Below are 21113 nucleotides of genomic sequence, written 5' to 3'. Positions count from 1 at the left end.
ACATTAACATTTGAGTTGAGGTTTTTTGTTGTTGTCTTTTGCTTTTGAGATGGAGTCTCACTCTATCACCCAGGCTGTGCAATCTCGGCTCACCGCAACCTCCACCTCTTGGGTTCAAGCAATTCTCCTGCCTCAACCTCCTGAGTAGCTGGGACTACAGGCATGCACCACCTCGCCTGGCTAATTTTTGTATTTTTGTAGAGATGAAGTTTCGCCCTGTTGCCCAGGCTGGTCTCGAACTCCTGACCTCAGATGATCTGCCCGTCTCGGCCTCCCAAAGCGCTGGGATTACCGGCGTGAGCCTCTGTTTCCGGTCTTAAACTGAGTTTTGAAGGTTGAGTAGGAATTTGCTAGACAAAGAAAGAAATGAGGGTAAGGATTAGAAGGGATTGGTGAAAGACGAGTGTGGGCAGAGCTTAAAAGAACAGAAACCAGGCTAGGTGCGGTGGCTCACACCTGTAATCCCAGCCCTTTGGGAGGCTGAGGCAGGTAGATCACCTGAGGTCAGGAGTTTGAGACCAGCCTGACTAACATGGAGAAACCTCGTCTCTACTAAAAATACAAAATTAGCTGGGAGAATAGCTTGGACCTGGGAGGTGGAGGTTGCAGTGGCCAAGATCGCGTCATTGCACTCCAGCCTGGGCAACAAGAGCTAAACTCCATCTCAAAACAAACAAACAAACAAAAACAAAAAAGGAAGAACAAAAACCTTGTTTAGTAACGGAATGGAATCAGACAACTTTTCTTCTTTAATTTTATTTTAATTATAGAAGTAATTTTATCAGTTAGAGTTGTATTTGGCTGTGAATAACAGAAAACCCAATAAGCCATAACTTAAGCAAACAGAGGTTACTCATCTCACACAAAAATAAATCCAGAGCTGCAAAGCCCAGGGATCTTTCCATCTTTCCTCTCCTCCATTTGGAAGTGAAGCCCAAAAGCCTGTGGCTTGGTGCTTCGCAGTCACAGAAAGGCGGTTGCATCTGTAGGCTTTGCAGTCACATTCCAAACGGGAAGAAAAAAGAATGGAAGGCCAGAAACATACCGGCCGAACTTCCCTCTTAAAAAAAAAATAATAATAATAACAATTTTTTTTTTTTTTTTTTGAGACGGAGTCTCGCTCTGTCACCCAGGCTGGAGTGCAGTGGCGCAATCTCGGCTCACTGCAAGCTCCGCCTCCCGGGTTCACGCCATTCTCCTGCCTCAGCCTCTCCGAGTAGCTGGGACTACAGGGGCCCGCCACCACGCCTGGCTAATTTTTTGTATTTTTTAGTAGAGACGGGGTTTCACCGTGGTCTCGATCTCCTGACCTCGTGATCCGCCCGCCTCGGCCTCCCAAAGTGCTGGGATAACAAGCGTGAGCCACCGAATAATAACAATTTTTAAAAATTCTAGGCTGGGCGCAGTGGCTCACGCCTATAATCCCACAGGTGGGGAGATAATTTTAAATTATCCAGCTGGATAAAGATCCTTTTAAGTAGAAACGGGAGGCAGAAGAGAGAGAACCAAAGAGATGGTATCATGAGAAGGACTCAGCCAATGTCGCTGACTTCGAAAACTGGAGGAAAAGAGCTATGAACCAACAGTGTGAGAAGCAGCCTCTAGAAATCGGAAAAGTCAAAGCAACAGATTGTCCCCTAGAGCCTCCAAAAGGAAAGCAGCCCTGCTGAAATCTTAATTTTAGCTCAGTGAGATCCATTCCAGACTTCTGACCCTCCCAAACTCTAAGATAACAAATGTGGGTTAAGACACTAAATGGATGGTAATTTGTTACAGCAGCAATAGAAAACCAATTCAGTATCCAATGTTTAAGAAATAAGACCGTGGTGGCAATTAAAAGACTGTAGAGAAAAGTGATAAGAGGCAGGGAGATCTATTGGGATTTTTTTTTTTTTTTTTTTTTTACTCGTTTAGGGAAGTGATAATGTTTGACCCAAGATGGTGGGAATAAGAAAATGGATAAGATTACAGATCACAAAATATTTATGACCTAGAATAGACAGGCTAGTTGGATACAGGCTTAGGGAGAGGATAGCACTGAGAATAATGCAGACAATCAAGGTGAAGAGTAAAAGAGAACCAGGTATTGGAGGAAAGAATTCTTTGTAGGGCATCTTGAGTTGGAAATTCTCATAGGAAATCCTGGCAGAGATAGCTAGTAAGTAGTCGACCATGCATTTGAAACTGGGGAAAAGTGAAAGCCAAAATAATTTTAAAATGAAAAATATTAGGCGGGGTGTGGTGGCCCATGCCTGTAATCCCATCACTTTGGGAGGCTGAGGCAGGCGGATCATGAGGTTGGGAGATCGAGACCATCCTTGCTAACACGGTGAAACCCCACCTCTACTAAAAATACAAAAAAATTAGCTGGGCGTGGTGGCGGGCGCCTGTAGTCCCAGCTACTCTGGAGGCTGAGGCAGGAGAATGGCGTGAACCCAGGAAGCGGAGCTTGCAGTGAGCCAAGATCGTGCCACTACACTCCAGCCTGGGTGACAGAGCAAGACTCCGTCTCAATTAAAAAAAAAAAAAAGAAAAAGAAAAATATTAAAGAGATGTTATACTCAGGTTAATTGTTAAAGTATTTTTAAGTGATTTCAGTGGGTAAGATATGGTGCTACAAACTGTGAGAAACTAGAATAGAATAAAAACACATTCCTTGCCAGAATTCTAGAAACTCACAATCAGCCTGCATCATTAAAGCTTTATCTTGTTACGCGGTCATTTCTTTATTTTCACGTCTACTTCCCCAAGTATATTCAGACCCTCTCCAGGCCTGCGGCGCAGAAGCTCTGTCATTATTCTCTCCGTCATTGTACACAATAACAGGCCGAGTACACAATCATTAGCCAGTAAACAATTGTTAAATGAATGACCGGGTGAAAGGAAGAGCTGTTAGAGAGTCCAACAAATCACTACAGAAATGCTGACCATGAAAAGGCTCCTATATTATGCAACAGACTGCCTTCAAAATAACAGCAACTGAGTTGGCAACAGACTTCTCATCTGCAACTATAGAAGCCAAGAAACATGGAGTAATATCTTCAAAATGCCAAAGAAAAGTGACTGTCAACATAAAATTTGAACACTCAGCTGAACTATTCGCAGTTGCAGAAAAAATGTAGACGTACAAAAAAATAACAATACTTACCTTGCCTTCACCCTTGACCCTTAATTTAAATAACTTCAACAAGAACAAAAGTGAACTTAATGGAAGGAAGAAAAATACAGAAAGCAACAATGAGAAAAACGTCAATAAAATATAATTTGTGGCAGGGCACGGTGGCTCATGCCTGTAATCCGAGCACTTTGGGAGGCCAAGGCGGGTGGATCAGCTGAGGTCAGGTGTTTGAGACCAGCCTGGCCAACATGATGAAACCTTGTCTCTACTAAAAATGCAAAAAGTAACTAGGCATGGTGGAGTGCCCCTGTAATCCCAGCTACCCGAGAGGCCGAGGTGGGAGAATTGCTTGAACCCGGGAGGTGGAGGCTGCAGTGAGCCTAGATTGTATATAGTGTAATTATTGCAATAGTATTATTAATAATACAAAAATGTTTCATATAAGGTAGAACAAAAACTCTATGTAATGATGTGGAAATTAAGAAGGGGAAGGTAAGATGGAACCTAAACCACACTAAGGTCTTTGTCTAGAGAACAAATTACTGTTTTTTTTTTTTTTTTTTGAGATAGGGTCTTACTCTGTCACCCAGGCTAGAGTGCAGTGGTGCAATCTTGGCTCACTGCAACCTCTGCCGCTTGGGTTTAAGAAATTCTCGGCCGGGCGCGGTGGCTCACGCTTGTAATCCCAGCACTTTGGGAGGCGGAGGCGGGCGGATCATGAGGTCAGGAGATCGAGACCACGGTGAAACCCTGTCTCTACTAAAAATACAAAAAAATTAGCCGGGCGTGGTGGCGGGCGCCTGTAGTCCCAGCTACTCGGAGAGGCTGAGGCAGGAGAATAGCGTGAACCCGGGAGGCGGAGCTTGCAGTGAGCCGAGATTGCGCCACTGCACTCCAGCCTGGGCGACAGAGCGAGACTCCGTCTCAAAAAAAAAAAAAAAAAAGAAATTCTCATGCCTCAGCCTCCTTAGTAGCTGGGATTATAGGTGCCCGCCATTATCCCTGGCTAATTTTTGTATTTTTCCTAGAGATGGGGTTTTGGCATGTTGGCCAGACTGGTCTCGAACTCCTGACCTCAAGTGATCTGCCTGCCTCAGCCTCCCAAAGTGCTGGGATTACAGGCATGAGCCATTATGCCCAGCCACAAATTACTTTTAATATTAGTAAAAGATATCATATTTGAATAGATGCCAAAAATTTAAGGAACGGCCTTAAGTATAGAAATATTAGTTGTGTCTTCTAAATTGAAAAAGGAAACACAAGGAAAGGTAAACTATTTCCAACACAAAAGAAGACAGAAAAGGGGAAAAATAGAAGAGATGCTTCATTCAACTGCTCTTAGCCATGCTTTGGTACGGAGTTCCCTGGATAAGCAATGCAAGTAAAAATACAAGCAAAATACAAAATAGTACAGCAAAGCGGGAAGGTAAATGTTGTATAGCTATTGAGACAATCAGACTACTGTATACAAAAATAAGTTTCAGACAGATTAAAGACATAGAAGTCAAAACAAAAAGAAACAAACAAACAAAAAAGGCTTGTAAGAAAATTAGACTTTCTTTTTTTTTGAGATGGAGTTTCGCTCTTGTTGCCCAGGCTGCAGTGCAATGGCATGATCTCGGCTCACCGCCACCTCCGCCTCCCGCCAGATTCAAGCAATTCTCCTGCCTCAGCCTCCCAAGTAGCTGGGATTACAGACATGCGCCACCACGCCCGGCTAATTTTGTATGTTTAGTAGACATGGGGTTTATCCATGTTGGTCAGGCTAGGCTTGAACTCTGGACCTCAGGTGATCCGCCTGCCTCGCCCTCCCAAAGTGCTGGGATTACAGGTGTGAGCCACCACGTCTGGCCGAAAATTAGACTTTCTAAATAAAATTCTTCACTTCCATGCATTTTAAGAAGTGGTAGCCACTATGGAAGAGGAGTCAGGGTGCTCTGGAGATAAAGCAAGGGACTACTTTGGGTTGGGTGGGCAGCCTGCGGAAAAAGTGGTGTTTCAGATAAGACCTGAGGGTGATAAGGAGCTGGCCGGGGTTAGAGGTGGGTAAAGTGCCAGGTTGCAGGTAGGAGCTCAGACTCAAGGGCAGAACAGGGCTCCTGATGTTGGAGAAAGGGAGAGGAGGCCCCCGAGGCAGAGCAGTGAAATCAAATCAATGACCCAAGAGACGAGAGTCGAGATTGGCAAGGTGAGCAGGGCTGAGTGATCCAGAGCCTTGCAAAGTTTAAGAAAACACCAACTACTTTGTTTATTGTCTGACTGCCTCAGTGCGCTGAGGTGTGTCCGGGTTTGTTGAGGTCCTGACCTTTGTTCTTTCTCCTTCTTTAGCCTCTGAGTCTCCTTTTCCATCAGCTTAGGGCTCAGACCAACGCTTTACCAATGCAGCCAGCGGCAAACCTGGCAACTGGACTGTCTTGGACAAACTGGAAACACAAGTTCTAGAACATCTGAAGCAATTGTGGTGAGGCCACTTGACATGTCACCAACTCCAGAGAGCAAAGAGCTCTCTGCCTATTTCTTCCTTCCTCTCAGATTTCGCCTTTGAAATAAGACCTGACTGTTAAAACTTCATGAGCTTATCAATATATCCAAACCAGTCCAACCCTTAAAAAATAAAACCCCATGACAAAACCTCTTTTGCCTTTGTGTATTTCTGTCTCTCTACTCTTGTCAGTCAAATTTCCCTCCTGGATCATTCAGGGTTCCAGCAGGACACAGATGGTGTGTTCACATGAAGATAATTTGAGGAAGGTGTAATAAAGGACTGTCTGCAAAGGTGTGGGCAGGTTGCAGAGAAACACCAGGGGCGGTAGAAAATCCCAGGCCTAGCAAAACAGCTGTTACCACTCTAGGCCTGAGAAGATGTGGGAGGGAGTGGCTACCTGGACCCAGGAGGACAGCCATGACTTCTGGTTGAGCAAATGTAGCAGAAGCCTTAGGGAAGGAGTTGGGGGATATATATATATATATATATCTCCCCATCTCACCCTCCTTCCCTCCAGTCTCCTCCTAGGGCTCGCCGTTGGCCAAACTCAACAGTCATGGGAATCTGTTGGTACTGCCTGTGTACCCAGGACAGACAGCAGAGTGGCAAAGCATTGTGTATGAATCTGGAAGGACAAAAGGGAGACATCTGTCACATTCCTTCATTCTTTGTTCTCACTCTGTGTTTAAAACCTGATTTATTTTCTCCACAGTCAACTGGAACTGCTCTGACCAAGTTCACCATGGACTTGGTAACTGCAAATCCACTGGATACCTCTGAGGCCTCTCTGCTGTCTTCAGCACAGCTAACTGCTTTCTCTTTCCTGAACACTTCTGTCTTATCTTCTGTGTAACCCCCTCCCCACTTTTTTTTTTGTTTGAGACAGAGTCTCACTCTGTCCCCCAGGCTGGAATACAGTGACGCGATCTTGGCTCACTGCAATCTCCGCCTCCTGGGTTCAAGCAATTCTCCTGCCTTAGCCTCCCGAGTAGCTGGGATTACAGGTGCCTGCCACCACGTCTGGCTAATTTTTGTATTTTTAGTAAAGATGGGGTTTCACCATGTTGGCCAGGATGGTCTCAAACTCCTGACCTCCAGTGTTCCACCCACCTCTGCCACCGCAGAGGCATAGGCAGGAGCCACTCGCCCGGCCTGTGTTACCCCTTTCTGCTTCTTAAGTGGCACGTTCTCAGAACCCTTGGCTGGCTCCGACTCCTCCTCTTCTGGTCAAGGTTGGTGTCCCTCCGTGTTGCATCCTCAGCTCTCCTGATGATTATGTATGTCCTGAAGTTTCTCCAAACCGCTTGTCGAATCTTGAGCTCCCCTTAGCTCCAAACCCAATAGAATCTTCATGTCCTCTGAGTATCTCCACTTCTCACAGGCCTTCAAACTCAACACATCCCAAACTAAGTTTATGATCTATATCGCCACCCAGGTCTCCTCCTCCTCCTGTGTTTTCCGTGTCATTTAGCTGTGTTACTGTCACCTCCATCAACCAGCCTAGAAATCGGGTAGTCTTCCTAGATTATTATCTAACCTAAAATCAAACCTCTCACCGATCCTGACAATTTTACTTGCTAAGAGGTTTTCAAATCTGTCTGCTTTTCTCTCTGACAATTGCCTTATTCTAGATCTTTATCCTCTTTGCCTGGCCTGTTGCAGCGCCAGGCTAACTGGGCCTCCAGCTGCTTCCCCCTTGACTCCATCCTAGTCAAACTGATCCTGTGACTCCTTTGCCTAAAGCTTTTAAATGGCTAAATACCTACAGGATGAAATCCAACTTCCTTAATATGATACAGCAGAGATTAAAAATGTGTGTGTGTGTGTGTGTGTGTGTTTTCTTTTCTGCTGTTCTAGGATGGCTTTGCATATTTCACTCCCTGTTCACCCCAGGAGTGTAAATCATGTTCTTGGCTTAGAGAGTAATCACCCTTCAATCTCTTTCAGGCGAAGTAATCAGACCTGTTCTGTTGCGAGGGTCTGAGACGCCCTGAGAGCAGTCAGGGTCTTCAGCATGGAAGGGGGTATGGAAATAAGAACTTTGGTGTTTAATGGTTTAAAAAGGAGAAGCAAAGCTGACTTGCCTCTCTGAGCATGTGACTCAACTCCTGCTGAGCTAGACATGGACCTTCACCTGAGACCCTAAGCCTTATATGGCTTATATGGAAAGATGAATACCAAATGCCAATAGCCAAGAAAAATATGCAAAAGAAGGCTGTGAGGGGTTCTTGCTTGACAGGAAATTGGAAGTCATGGTAAACAAATCAAGTTGGGACTGGGCTAGGAATGGACTCACCATTACCACCAAAAGAAAAAAAAAGAAAGAAAGAAAAGGAAAAAAGAGAAAAAAACAGTGGAAATGAATAGAGAAAACAGAGAATCCAGAAATGGCTCACAGTGCATGTGAGAATTTAATATATGGTCTTGAGAGTAGCTGAAATCAGTGAGGAAAGGCTATTAAAAAATAAAATAATTTCAGGCCCCTGTTTTATATAAGATGTAAAAATTAATTCAAGATAGATCAAAACTTAAATGTAAAAAACAAAATAATAATATATAAATTCTATGAGAAAATCTAGGAAACTACATGTAAGAGGCAGAGGAGATTCCCTTATCAAATACTGGAAACCAGACGCTATTAAAAAAAGAGATAGACATATTTGACTACATAAAACCCCAAAATGTCATGTGACAAAAGATATAATTAAAAATGGTCAGTTGGGTCTGGTGGCTCACGCCTGTAATCCCAGCAATTTGGGAGGCTGAGGTGGGAGGATTATTTGAGGCCAGGAGTTTGAGACCAGCCTGGCCAACATGGTGAGACCCTGTCTCTTTAAAAAAAAAAAAAGTCAATGAAAAAGCCAAATGAAAATTGATAGACTTAAAAATACCATAAATACTGCTAATATTCAAAACACTCTTACAAACTGATCCAAAAGAGTAAACAACCCCATCAAGAATAATTAGCAAACAGTATAAAAAGGTGGTTCACAATGAGACAAAGGTTCATGCCTGTAATCCCAGCACTTCCGGAGGCTGAGGAGGAAGAATCACTTGAGGCCAGTAGTTCAAGACCAGTCTGGGCAACATAGTGAGACCTCGTCTCTACAAAAAAATTTTAAAAAGTTAGCTGGGCATGATGGCACATGCCTGTAGTTCCAATCACTTGAGCCCAGGAGTTCAAGATTACAGTGAGCTATGATGGCACTACTGCACTCCAGCCTGGGTGACAGAGTGAGACCCTGTTTCTTAAAAAAAAAATAAAAGAAAAAAACATTAAAGAATTGGAAAAATTCATCTTTTGACCAGGCGCGTTGGCTCATGCCTATAATTCCAACACTTTGGGAGGCCGAGGCAGGTGGATCAGCTGAGGTCAGCAGTTCGAGACCAGCCTGGCCAACATGGTGAAACCCCGGGTTACTAAAAATACAAAAATTAGCCGGGTGTGGTGGCGTACTCCTATAGTCCCAGCTCCTCAGGAGGCTGAGGCAGGAGAATCTCTTGAACCCGGGAGGCAGAGGTTGCAGTGAGCCAAGATTGGGTTATTGTAGTCCAGCCTGGGCGACAGTGAGACTCCGTCTTAAAAAAAAAAAAAAAAAAATCTTTTTTCGCAAAGCTTCTCCTGTATTCTTCCAGTGTGTTAGTTACCCCCTTTTTTGCATTGTCTCTATAGTGTGGACAGAGTTTTATATTCACACTTACGACACACTAAAAATCTGTAATTTAAAAATGTCCACAGCTGTGCCTTCTAGATTGTGGCCACTGTGATGACAGGAATTGTATCTTATTTATCTTCACATTCCGTCATCACGGTGGACATTGTCCAAGGGCTGTAGCAACCAAGTACCACAAACAAGGTAGCCTGAAACAACCGAAGCATATTGCCTCACAGTTCTAGAGTCTAGAAATCCAAAATGAAGTTGTTGGGAGGGACGTGTTCTTTCTAAAGGTTCTAGGAGAGAATCCCTCCTTGCCTTTTCCAGCTTCTAGGGGACGCCTGAAATCCTTGGTGTTCCTCCACATTCTAATCTCTGCCTCTGTCTCCACATGGGGTTTCCCTATGTGTGCATCTCTCTATGTGTTCAAATTTCTCTCTTCTCATAAGTCTGTATATTTCTACCAGTCAAGATTGACTAAGCTTCATTTCCTGCAGTTTGGTAATGAAAACAATCACCATGCGGAATATTACTTTTTGTACTAAAGATGCTTCTCTGGTCTGCCGGGTCCCCTAGATGTAGCGCCTCTTCCCTGATTTGAGACTGCATGTTCTAGTCCTGAACAATCCTAATTAGGATTGAATAAGGCCCACCCTAATACAGCATGATCTCATTTTAACTTGAATACACCTGCAAATTTAAGGTCAGGCATGGTGGCTCATGCCTGTAATTCCAGCACTTTGAGAGGCCAAGGTGGGTGGATTGCTTGAGCCCAGGGGTGTGAGACCAGTCTGGGCAACATGGCAAAGCCTTGTCTCTACAAAAAATACAAAAATCAGCGGGATGTGATGGCGCGAGCCTGTAGTTCCAGCCACTTGGGACGCTGAGGTGGGAGGATCCCCTGAGTCTGGGGAGGTTGAGGCTGCAATGAGCCATGACTGTGCCACTGCACTCAGCCTGAGTGACAGAGGGAGACCCTGTATCAAAAAAAAATTAAAAAAAAAGAAAGAAAAGAAAAAAGAAAAATTTATAGAACTTGTAACAAGCTATAAAATTTTAGTGATCTAAGAGAAAGTATACTAAAAACAAAATGTACACTGATATGTAGCCAACAATTCATAATTGCAGGGAGTGAAGTAACAATAATAAAATAAGTAGGCTGGGCCCGGTGGCTCATGCCTGTAATCCTAGCACTTTGGGAGGCCGAGACGGGTGGATCACCTGAGCTCAGGGGTTTGCGACCAGCCTGGACAACATGGTGAAACCCTGTCACTACTAAAAACACAAAAAATTAGCTGGGCATAGTGGCAGGCACTTGTAATCCCAGCTACTTGGGAGGCTGAGGCAGGAGAATCGCTTGAACCCGAGAGGCGGAGGTTGAGGTGAGCCGAGATCACGCCACTGCACTCCAGCCTGGGCGACAGACTGAGACTCTGTCTCAAAATAAATAAATAAATAAATAATAAATAAATAAATAAATAAATAAATAAATAAATAAATAAAATAAGTAAATATGGGTGTTATGAGAGATGTAATAGAAGATCTCATTCCTTTTTACATTTCCTTATCCAGGTTACAGAAACTCAAATAAAATAAAATTCCTGCTTTACATGGTTTGTACCTTAATTACATTTAGAAATAAATGGCTCACCACAGGTTGAAAGTGCAAAAAGATGAGGATTATTCAGGACTAGAACACACATTCTCAACTCACGGAAAGGTCACTATGTCTTGGGGACCCGGCAGACCAGAGAAGTGCCTTTGGTTCAAAAAATAAATTCCACATAGTGATTGTTTTCATTAACCAAACCGCAGGAAATGAAGCTGCGTCAATCTTGACTGTTAGGAATATATAGACCTTAGTACAAGAAAGCTTTGAAGGGAACTTGAGTTTTTAAAAAAATTGAGAAATTCTAGTCAAGAAGAAGAGACAATGGTGTAATTCAGAAATGTGAACTGTAAAACAATTCCATATTTTCATAGAAAGAATGAAAGGCTGATTCTTCTTTGGGTCTGGAAACACAGCATTTTGACAAATACTGGCTGGGAGGTGGGAGGGTCCCCTTTCTGGCTACAAACCAAAAAAGGATTTTCTTTACTCCGTCTCTGGCCCAAAGACTATGGTTAGAGCCCTCTGGGTTTAGTCATTTACAGAATAGTGACTCTATTGCAGGCCCCAAGGTTCGAAGGTTGATACAGAAACCCAAAGTGAGTAAATGGCCTTGGTTTCTGATCTTGGAGATTTGAAGCAGGGCTGTCTATCTCTACCCATGAGAGTCTTGGGCCAGGTTGAAATGAATTCCAGACCAAAGTTGATGCCATCATCCATGTTTTGTTAATTAATTCAATTAATAAGTGGTACATGACTGGTAATAATTGGACAGTTGCAAAGGCTCAGATACAGCCCACAGGTGTCCCTGTAACCCAGAAAATCCCTACCGACAGAAAGGGATTTGTCTTGTTCTGCACCAGCTATATTGAATTCTGAATGGGTGGTTTTGCAGGAAGTAATTTAAGCTGTAAGACTATCTGAGCCTTCATAGGTAATATAGCTGTAGAACATATAGCAATTGAGATTCTCACATTAGATAACTGGGCCAAAGTCCAGAGACCAGCTCGTAGGAGAGAGATGGCTGACATCCAGGTGTTCTTTGTCCCCAAGAATGGACTCTGAGCATTCCAATTCTGGTCCCATCTTGGGCAACTGCTATAGGGTCAAAGCTACAGGAGTTTTTTCTTTTCACGGGAACCAGTTCTAACATTTGTTTCAATCCTTTTCTAGGAGAATTAGGTAGTAACTTACAGTATCCTGAAAAATGTTCTGCAAAAGAAACAAGTGCTATAAAAAAAAAGATCAGCAATAAGGAAAAATTAAGAAGTAGAATAGGGCCGGGCACGGTGGCTCACGCCTGTAATCCTAGTACTTTGGAAGGCCGAGGCGGGCGGATCACGAGGTCAGGAGATTGAGATCATCCTGGCTAACACAGTGAAACCCCGTCTATATTAAAAATACAAAAAATTAGCCAGGCGTGGTGGCGGGCACCTGTAGTCCCAGCTGCTCGGGAGGCTGAGGCAGGAGAATGGTGTGAACCCCAGAGGCGGAGCTTGAAGTGAGCTGAGATCGCGCCACTGCACTCCAGCCTGGGCGACAGAGAGAGACTCCATCTCAAAAAAAAAAGAAGTAGAATAACTGTTGTTACTTTTATCAGGGCACAAAGTCTTCCCCAGAGGCCCCAGCAGTATTCCTTCTATATCTCATTGGCCAGAGTTTGGTCACATGTGCACTCCTAGATCAATCACTGACAAAGGTGTAGACTACCATGACTCGCTTGAGAACAATCAAATTGATTCCCTGGAGTTGGGGAAGGGTTCTGCTTTCCCTTATCACATTGCTGCACTCACAGTACCTGAATAACAGCAGGGTTCTGTAGGCAAGGAAGACTTTGGATGGGTAGCAACGGAATGGACCGCAATAACACCGAAAAAAAAAAAGCAGAAAATAGGGGACCATTTAATTCAGGTCTCTGTACCTGACTCTTTATGTAACAGGACAAATAGAAATTTGTCCCTATCTTGCCAAAGTAGACATCAACCTTGAATGGGGAGTAAAAACTCTTCTCTAGGTCCATGTATGCTGCAAGTAGCACAATTATAGGCCCCATCATCATCTCTGAGGTCAAGCGGCCAACAGTAACATAAGGCTGGTTCCTAGAGCTGGCTGAAAGTCTCAAACTTAAATCCTTTACTAGTTTTTCTCAGAATTTGTCTGGTTTGATAAACTGTAAAATAGCACAGAAGGCAGAAAAAGAACTTTAGAAATTAAGGAGATGTTGGCGGGTACAGTGGCTCACGCCTGTAATCCCAGCACTTTGGGAAGCTGAGGTAGGCAGATTGCTTGAGGCCAGGAGTTTGAGACCTGCCTGGCAAACATGGCGAACCTCCGCCTTTACAAAAAATACAAAAATTAGCTGGGCATGGTGGTGGGCGCCTGTAATCCCAGCTTCTTGGGAGGTTGAGGCATCAGAATTTCTTGGACCCAGGAGGCAGATGTTGCAATGAGCCAAGATCGCGCCACTACACTCGAGCCTGGGAGGCAGAGAGAGAATCTGTCTAAAAGAAAAAAAAAGAAAAAGGAGCTATTATGCCAACATCAGAATCAGAAAGGACAAAGCAAACTTAGTAAATGTTGAACAAAACTTTGAAACTTAATGACTGTGAATGGCCAAATGCTACTCAACTATGAGTGACAGAAATAAAGCAAAAGACACTGCTACAGAGGTTAACAAGTTAGGCTGAATGCTGGTGAGTAGTTCTATTGTCTTTTTTTTTTTTTTAACAGACGGGGTCTCACTATGCTGTCCAGGCTGGCCTCAAACTCCTGGGCTCAAGCATTCCTCCCCTGCTCAGCCTCCCAAGTAGCTGGGACTACAAGCATGTGCCACCGCTCCCAGCTAATTCTATTTTTGAACATAAAGATACATGTGTGAGATGTATAATTTTCTTAACAGAAATTCAATTTCTCTTGCCTCCACTAAAATAAACAACAAATATTTACTGAACACTGCTTTAGAGAGGTGCCCTATTACTACCCTGCCTAGAGCACCTAGCCTCGTTCTATCAGTGTGGCAATGGGGTGCAAGAGACAGGGGCTTTGGCATTCAGGAAGCTGGCCTGGAATACAGGCTGTGAACTTGAACGAGTCCTCAGTCTTGTTAATTCTCAAATCCTCGTTGCAAAATGGAAGCAACCTCTCTCAGAGTCCTTCTGTTCTTGATTTGTAGTAGGTCCTCAAGACATGGTAGTTACCTTTGTTAGGAGCAGTGGTTTTGAATGTGTGGTCCCTGGACCAGCAGCATCAGCACAGCGAGAATGCTCTGCTGCACATTCTGGGGCTCCACCCCAGACCGCTGCGTCAGAGACCCTGGAGGGGAGAGCTTTCACAGGCCCTCCTGGGATTCTGACATGTACTCAGGTTTGAGAATTACTGGTGAGGAACATGGGCAATAAACCAGACCGCCAAGCGTTCAAATCATCTTGCCTTCCCACTCTCTGTGTGAACTTGAGCAAGTTATCCAACTTCCCCCTGCCTCAATTTCCCCACCTGCCCAATGAGGCTAATAGTTAAATCTAACTCATAGAACTGCTATGAGGATTGAATGAGATAATACACATAATGGACTTTAAATGGGACCTAGCCCACCGAAGGTGTTTAATAGATGACAGCTGGTATAATTAATCGTTAGTAGTTTCATTGCCGTTCTTGTTCTGCTATAAACATTTCCCAGGCAAAGGCTAGTGGGGTGAGGTGGCGGGCACACCTGGAATGATGTTTTGACATCCCTAAACCTTCTTCCTGTTCTCTAGCTTCTGCTCTACTCCCACCCAAACTGGTTTGAGGAAACCTGGGAATGGTAAGAAGTAAAAAAGTAAGTCTTTGCCAAGACATCGCTAAGTCTTGTCATGTTGAGACATCCAGTGAGCTGCTTAAATCACGTCTGAACTGTTTATTGTTGTGCATCATGGGATTTAACAAGGCTGAATTGGTTCTCATTAGTTTAATCTTACTTTTTAAATACTAATTTGTTTTTAATTTAAGAGGTAATTCATTGAAAGGATAAATACTGCATGATTCCACTTATGTGTGGTACCTAGAGTAAACTTCATAGAGACAGAAAGTAAAGTGGTTGTTGCTGGGATTTGGGGGAATGGAGGATGGGGAGTTAGTGCTTAATGGGTGCAGAGTTTCAGCTTGAAAAGATGAAAACAGTTCTGGAGATGGATGGTGGTGACAGCTGCACAACCATGTGAATGTACCTAATGCTACTGAATTGTACACTTAAAAATGGTTAAAATGGGCCAGGTGTGGTGGCTCATGCCTGTAATACCAGCACTTTGGGAGGCAGAGGCAGGTGGATCCCTTGAGGTCAGGAGTTTGAGACCAGCCTGACCAACATGGTGAAACCCTGTCTCTACTAAAAAAAAAAAAAAAAAAAAAAAAATAGCCAGGTGTGGTGGCGGGCACCTGTAGTCCCAGCTACTCAGGAGGCCGAGGCAGGAGAATCGCTTGAACCCTGAAGGCGGAAGTAGCAATGAGCCAAGATCACGCCACTGCACTCCAGTCTGGGTGACAGAGTGAGATTCTGTCTCAAAAAAAAAAAAAAAAATTAAATGAGGTCCTAGCAGTTGGGCCCTAATCCAACAGGACTTGTGTCCTTATAAGAAGAGGAAGGGACACCAGGGATTCATGTGCACTGAGGAAAGGCCATTCAAGGGAACAGCAAGGAGGCAAATAAAGTCTGCAAGTCAAAGAGAGAGGCCTCAGAAGAAATGGACCCTTCTGACATCTTGATCTTAGACTTTAGAACTGCGAGAAAAATACATTTCTGTTGTTTAAGCCACGCAGCATGTGGTATTTTGTTATGGCAGCCAGAGCAAACTACTACATTAGATTACACCATCCTCTCTCAAAAACCCTCAGTGGTTTCCCATTTTATTCCTTGCTAAACTTGAAGTTCTTTAATAAGTTCTTTGAAGTTAAAGTTGAATGACCTTCAGGGTGCTAGGCCTTCTAGCCCCACTCCCTTCCCCTAACCTTATCTCCTGCTGCTCTGGATCATTCGGTGCTAGCCATGCAACTGTGAAAGGAAAATAAAACTTAGGACGCCAACTCACTCTACCAAAAGAAAAAAATTAAACTGAAAGTTGAATCATGCAAGAAGCTGCCTTTCCTGTTGTTCCTAAGCAGATAGCGACAGATAAAAGGCCAGGTATCTCCACAGGTATGCTCACTTTACCTTGAAGTGCCAATTTACTGAGGGCGAGATGAATACACAATGGCCATTCCCCTGCCTTCTTTTCTCTTGCAACATATGGCTTCAGTAACATGACCATACTCATCCTCTTTCCCCTCCAGCCCACTTTTTCCCTTTAAATAGGAAGCCCTCAAAATCATCTCTGGAAAAAGGCATGGACCACAGACTGTGCCTGTGATTTTGTGTTCCTTTTTTTCAGGCGTGTCCTTAATCCTGGCAAAATAAATTTCTAAATGACTGAGACCCATCTCAGATACTTTTTGGTTTACACAACCTCCACATGTTTGCCTCAGGGCCTTTGCACTGGCGTCTCTGCTGAGAAGCCATTTTCCCAAATACCCACCTGGTTCACTCTCTCACCTCTTTCAGGCACTCACTCATTCCTGGGCACCCTATCTAAAAGAGCACCCCCATTCCCCAACCCTAATGCCTTCCTCTCTCTGGCTTTTTTTTTTTTTTTTTTTTTTTTGAGGCAGGATCTCACTTTGTTGCCCAGGCTGGATTGGGCCCAGTGGCACAATCATGGCTCACTGCAGCCTCGACCTTTTGGGCTCAAGTGATCTTCCCACCTCAGCCCCTAAGTAGCTGAGACTACAGGCCTGTGCCACCATGCCCGGCTAATTCTTTTTTGTAAAGATGGGGTTTCACTATGTTGTCCAGGCTGGTTATTATTATTTTTTTTTAGCACCGATCACCCGTCTAACATACAATGTATTTTACTATTTATTTTTCACTGTCTGCCTCTTGCACTAGAATGACCTGTCCAAGAGGGTGGGATTTGTGTCTGCTTTTTCACTGCAGATGTCCCAGGGTCTGAACAGTGTCTTGCACAAAGCACATAAAGTCTGCAAGTCAAAGAGAGAGGCCTCAGAGAAATGGACCCTTCTGAAACCTTGATTTCAGAACTGTGAAAAAATAAATATCTCTTGTTTAAGCCACCCAGCATGTGGTATTTTGTTATGGCAGCCAGAGCAAACCAACACATTAGATTACACCATCGTCTCTCAAAAACCCTCCGTGGCTTCTCACTTCACTCCTTGTTAATGCTGAAGTTCTTTAATAAATTCTTTGAAGTTTTTTTGCATAAATGAATATATGATTTGACAGGCAAATTTAAATTTATTTAGTTATCAATGATGCAGACCACTTCTTCCAAAAATGTTTCAGTAATTTTACTCTAGGTTTTGTCTATTCATGTTCTTCAGTTATTTTAAAAGTTAGGGTCCAAGCTAAGCATGGTGGTTCACGCCTGTAATCCTAGCATTTTGGGAGACTGAGATGGGAGGATCGCTTGACGCCAACAGTCAGAGATTAGCCTGGGCAACAAAGTGAGACCCCATCTCTACAAAAAAATGTAGAAAATTGGCCAAGCGTGGTGGCATGTGCCTGTTAATCCTATTTGGGAGGCTGAGGCGGGAGCATTGATTGAATCCAGGAGTTTAGTTGCACCACTGCACTCCAGGCTGGATAGCAGAGCAAGACCCTGTCTCTTAAAAAAAAAAAAAAGTTAGGGTCCAAAGATAATGCTTTCTCTATATTGCTACTGCCTCTCCTTCGAACATTACTAACTAGTATGAGTTATGTATTAAAAAGATTAAACCCTCTCTCTGCCATATTTTATAACATAATATTTTCGGTTTGTGGTTAGCCTTTTCATGATTTTTTACAACAAAATAATTTATATTTTTTATGTAGTTAAATTTACTGTGAGTACTTTTTCTGAGGTAAGGTTGGTCTTAAAACAGCAGCTTTTAAAAATTCTGTCAATTTCCCAAGAAATCTCCTGGTATTTTATTTCCAGAGACTCCTCTGATGCTCATTCATCTGAAACTCACTCACTTGGGACAGGTGACAGTAAGTTGTTTTTCTATACGGAGTGCAATTTATTTATTTATTTATTTTTAAAGAATTTTGGGGGGGACTTTCTGGTAAGAACAGGAAAGCCTGCTAGACAAATTCTAAAACAGCTGTAACACAAAGAGTGTGAGTTTTTATAGCGGAAACCACACATGGATTTTACCCTCATGAAATTGTAATTGTCAGCAAACAGTCATGTGCGTTTAGGATTTTTTTATTGGTGCCATCCAGGGCCCAGTCCCACTGGATTGGCCTTGGGTTATATGGCTGATGGTCTATTTCAGCAGCAATGTACAGGGCTGTCTAATTTCCTATGCTGCCTCCCATCCATCCTCCTATGCCAGTCGCCAAATTAGTAGCCTCCTGTACTCCAGTCCCACAGGGCCTCCTGGCCTTTGGCAACAAGACGAGGAAACTCAGGCACAAAAATGTTTAAGCAATGTTCTAAAATTTACATACTGAGTAAGAGAGCAATATTCAAAACATTTAAAACTAGCAAGATGTTGCTAGGAAACAGAATAGACACACACACATACACACAGCAAAAAGAAAAAAGCCTGACCAATCAGAACAGACACCAGTATGAACTCTAACCAGTCAGAACAGAGGCCAGCTGTGAATGACAAGTATGGTCTCGCTACCAAGAACAGGCTTTATTCCAGGAGCCTGGCAGCCTCTATTCTTGAATGCATCCCCCTATACTGTCTCATCACTAGACTTCACATCAGAGAAGCCTGATAGCCAATTTCAAGCTCTCCTGTGCCATTGAGGAATCTCTTCCTGTTCCTCCTAAGCCTTCAGCAAAGCTGAAATAAATGACTCAGCACAGGTTGAAAGGTTGATACTCACCTCTGTGTATAGCAGAGTCATGAAGGTGAGAGGGAAGAGTGAAGCTGGGCACACACATTGAAAAGATGCAGTGCTAGGGGCATTTAGGGTAATCTGCCACCTGGAGAAAAGTTATGAGAAGGCAAGACCAATCCACGAAGCAACGGGGAACCACCATTTATACAAGGAGTCACAGTAATTCAGCATTCCCCAAGAGCTCGAGAAATCTGTGTTAGGAAAATAGATTTCCGGCAAATATATAGAATGTGGTTTCAAGATATTACTATTATTATTATGTTATTAAAGGAATGGAGGCCGGGCGCGGTGGCTCACGCTTGTAATCCCAGCACTTTGGGAGGCTGAGGCGGGCGGATCACGAGGTCAGGAGATGGAGACCTCGGTGAAACCCCGTCTCTACTAAAAATGCAAAAAATTAGCCGGGCGTGGTGGCGGGCACCTGTAGTCCCAGCTACTCGGAGAGGCTGAGGCAGGAGAATGGCATGAACCCCGGAGGCGGAGCTTGCAGTGAGCCGAGACTGCGCCACTGCCCTCCAGCCTGGGTGACAGAGCGAGACTCCGTCTCAAAAAAAATAAAATAAATAAAGGAATGGGTGAGCCTGGAAGAGTAAAATGTTAGGCATGCTTAGCACACACACATTGAAAAGACTGGGGAAGGTTTAAGAACATCATCTTCAGAGTCAGACAGACCTCTAGATGTGGCTCTGACATTTACAAATTAAGTGACCCAAATCAAGCCTCCTCCCATAAATCTCCTTAATCTGTACAATGGGTATAATAGTGGTGTCTACTCCCATAGGCTAGCTGTGAGGGCTAACAAGAATAACATGTGTGTCCAGTGGCTGGGCACAGTGAATGGAATGTTCAGTCAATGTTGGGCACTGCTGCACAAAGCAATGACATCACTACCGTCATCATCATCATCATGATCTCTGAAGCATTCTTAAGTGCCTAAAAATGTACTCACAAAATGAACCTTGCAGCAAAGTGGCCAAAAAGAAGCTTCCAGTGATCATCCCCTTGGCAGGAACACCAAATTGAACAACTATCCACACAGAAAAGTACCTTCATAAGACCCAAAAATCAGGTGAGCAATCATATGTTAAGGAAATCACATCATGTTAAGGAAAGAGGCACTGAAGAGGGTAGGAAAGACATTCTTGAATCACTTACACCACACACCCCCATCCGCTGGCAGCAGCTGCTTGGTGCAGAGAATCTGTGCTTGGGGGAAGACAGGGCAGTGATTATGGGACATTGCATTGGCACTCATTGCTGCCCTGTCACAGCAAAAAGAAACAAGGGGCAGAACTCTGCTGGTGCCCGCAGGGGAGCATTTAGACTAGCCCTAGGCAGAGGCAAATCATCTATCCCAGCGGCAGGAACCTGAGCTCCAGCAAACCCTGCCACCCTGGGCTAAAGTGCCCTGGGGTCCTAAATAAACTTGCAGTGCAGGCCACAGGGACTGCAATTCCTGGGCAAGTCCTCCTGCTGTGCAGGGCTTGGAACCAGTGAACTTGGGATGCACGTGACCTAGTGAGACACCAGCTGGGGCAGCCAAGGTAACGCTTCCATCACCCCTCCCTCAACCCCAGTAGCACAGCTCACAGATTCAAGAGGGATCCTTCCCCTTGCTTGAGGAGAGGGGAGAGTAAAGAGGACTTCATCTCGCCAGTTGGATACCAGCTCAGCCACAGTCCAGTAGGACACCAGGCAGAGTCCTGAGGCCGCCATTCCAGGCCCTAGCCCCCGGACAACATTTCTAGACACACCCTGGGCCAGAAGGGAACCCACTACCTTGAATGGAAGGACTCAATTCTGGCAGAATTCATCACCTGCTGGCTACAGAGCCCTTGGGCCCTGAGTACTCAGCAATGGTAGCCAGACAGGACTCATCACAAGCCTGCGGGGAGACTCAGAGCCATTCTGGCTTCAGGTGAGACCCAGCTCATTCCCAACTGTGGTGGCCACAGGGAGAGACCCCTTCTGCTTCAGGAAAGGAGAGGGAAATGTAAAAGTGACTTTGTCTTGAAGCTTAAGTACCAGCTCGGCCACAGTAGAATAGAGCACCAAGTAGGTGCTTCTAGGCCCCAGTTCCAGGCCTTGGCTCCTGGGTAGCACTTACGGACCTGCCTTGGGCCAGAGGGGAACCCACTGAACTGAAAGGAGAGACTCAGGACTTGCAGCATTCACCACAAGCTGCCTAAAGAACTCTTGGGCTGGCCAGGCATGGTGGCTCACACCTGTAATCCCAACACTTTGGGAGGCTGAGACGGGCAAATCACCTGAGGTCGGGTGTTCGAGACCAGCCTGGCCAACATGGTGAAACCCTGTCTTTA

General features: G+C 44.3%; 1 non-coding gene across 1 annotated transcript; it reads right to left on the bottom strand.

Moving 5' to 3' along the window:
• Positions 1-17987: 17987 nt before the first annotated feature.
• Positions 17988-18049, bottom strand: LOC116457148 (U7 small nuclear RNA). Its single transcript, XR_004244920.1, has one exon. It is a non-coding gene; the product is annotated as a U7 small nuclear RNA (small nuclear RNA).
• Positions 18050-21113: the final 3064 nt, after the last annotated feature.

This window comes from Hylobates moloch, unplaced genomic scaffold (assembly GCF_009828535.3).
Source record: "Hylobates moloch isolate HMO894 unplaced genomic scaffold, HMol_V3 SCAFFOLD_17, whole genome shotgun sequence".
In the NCBI taxonomy this organism is placed as follows: Eukaryota; Metazoa; Chordata; class Mammalia; order Primates; family Hylobatidae; genus Hylobates; species Hylobates moloch.
Note: the sequence above shows the minus strand (reverse complement) of the source record. Positions and strands in the feature narration are given on the sequence as shown.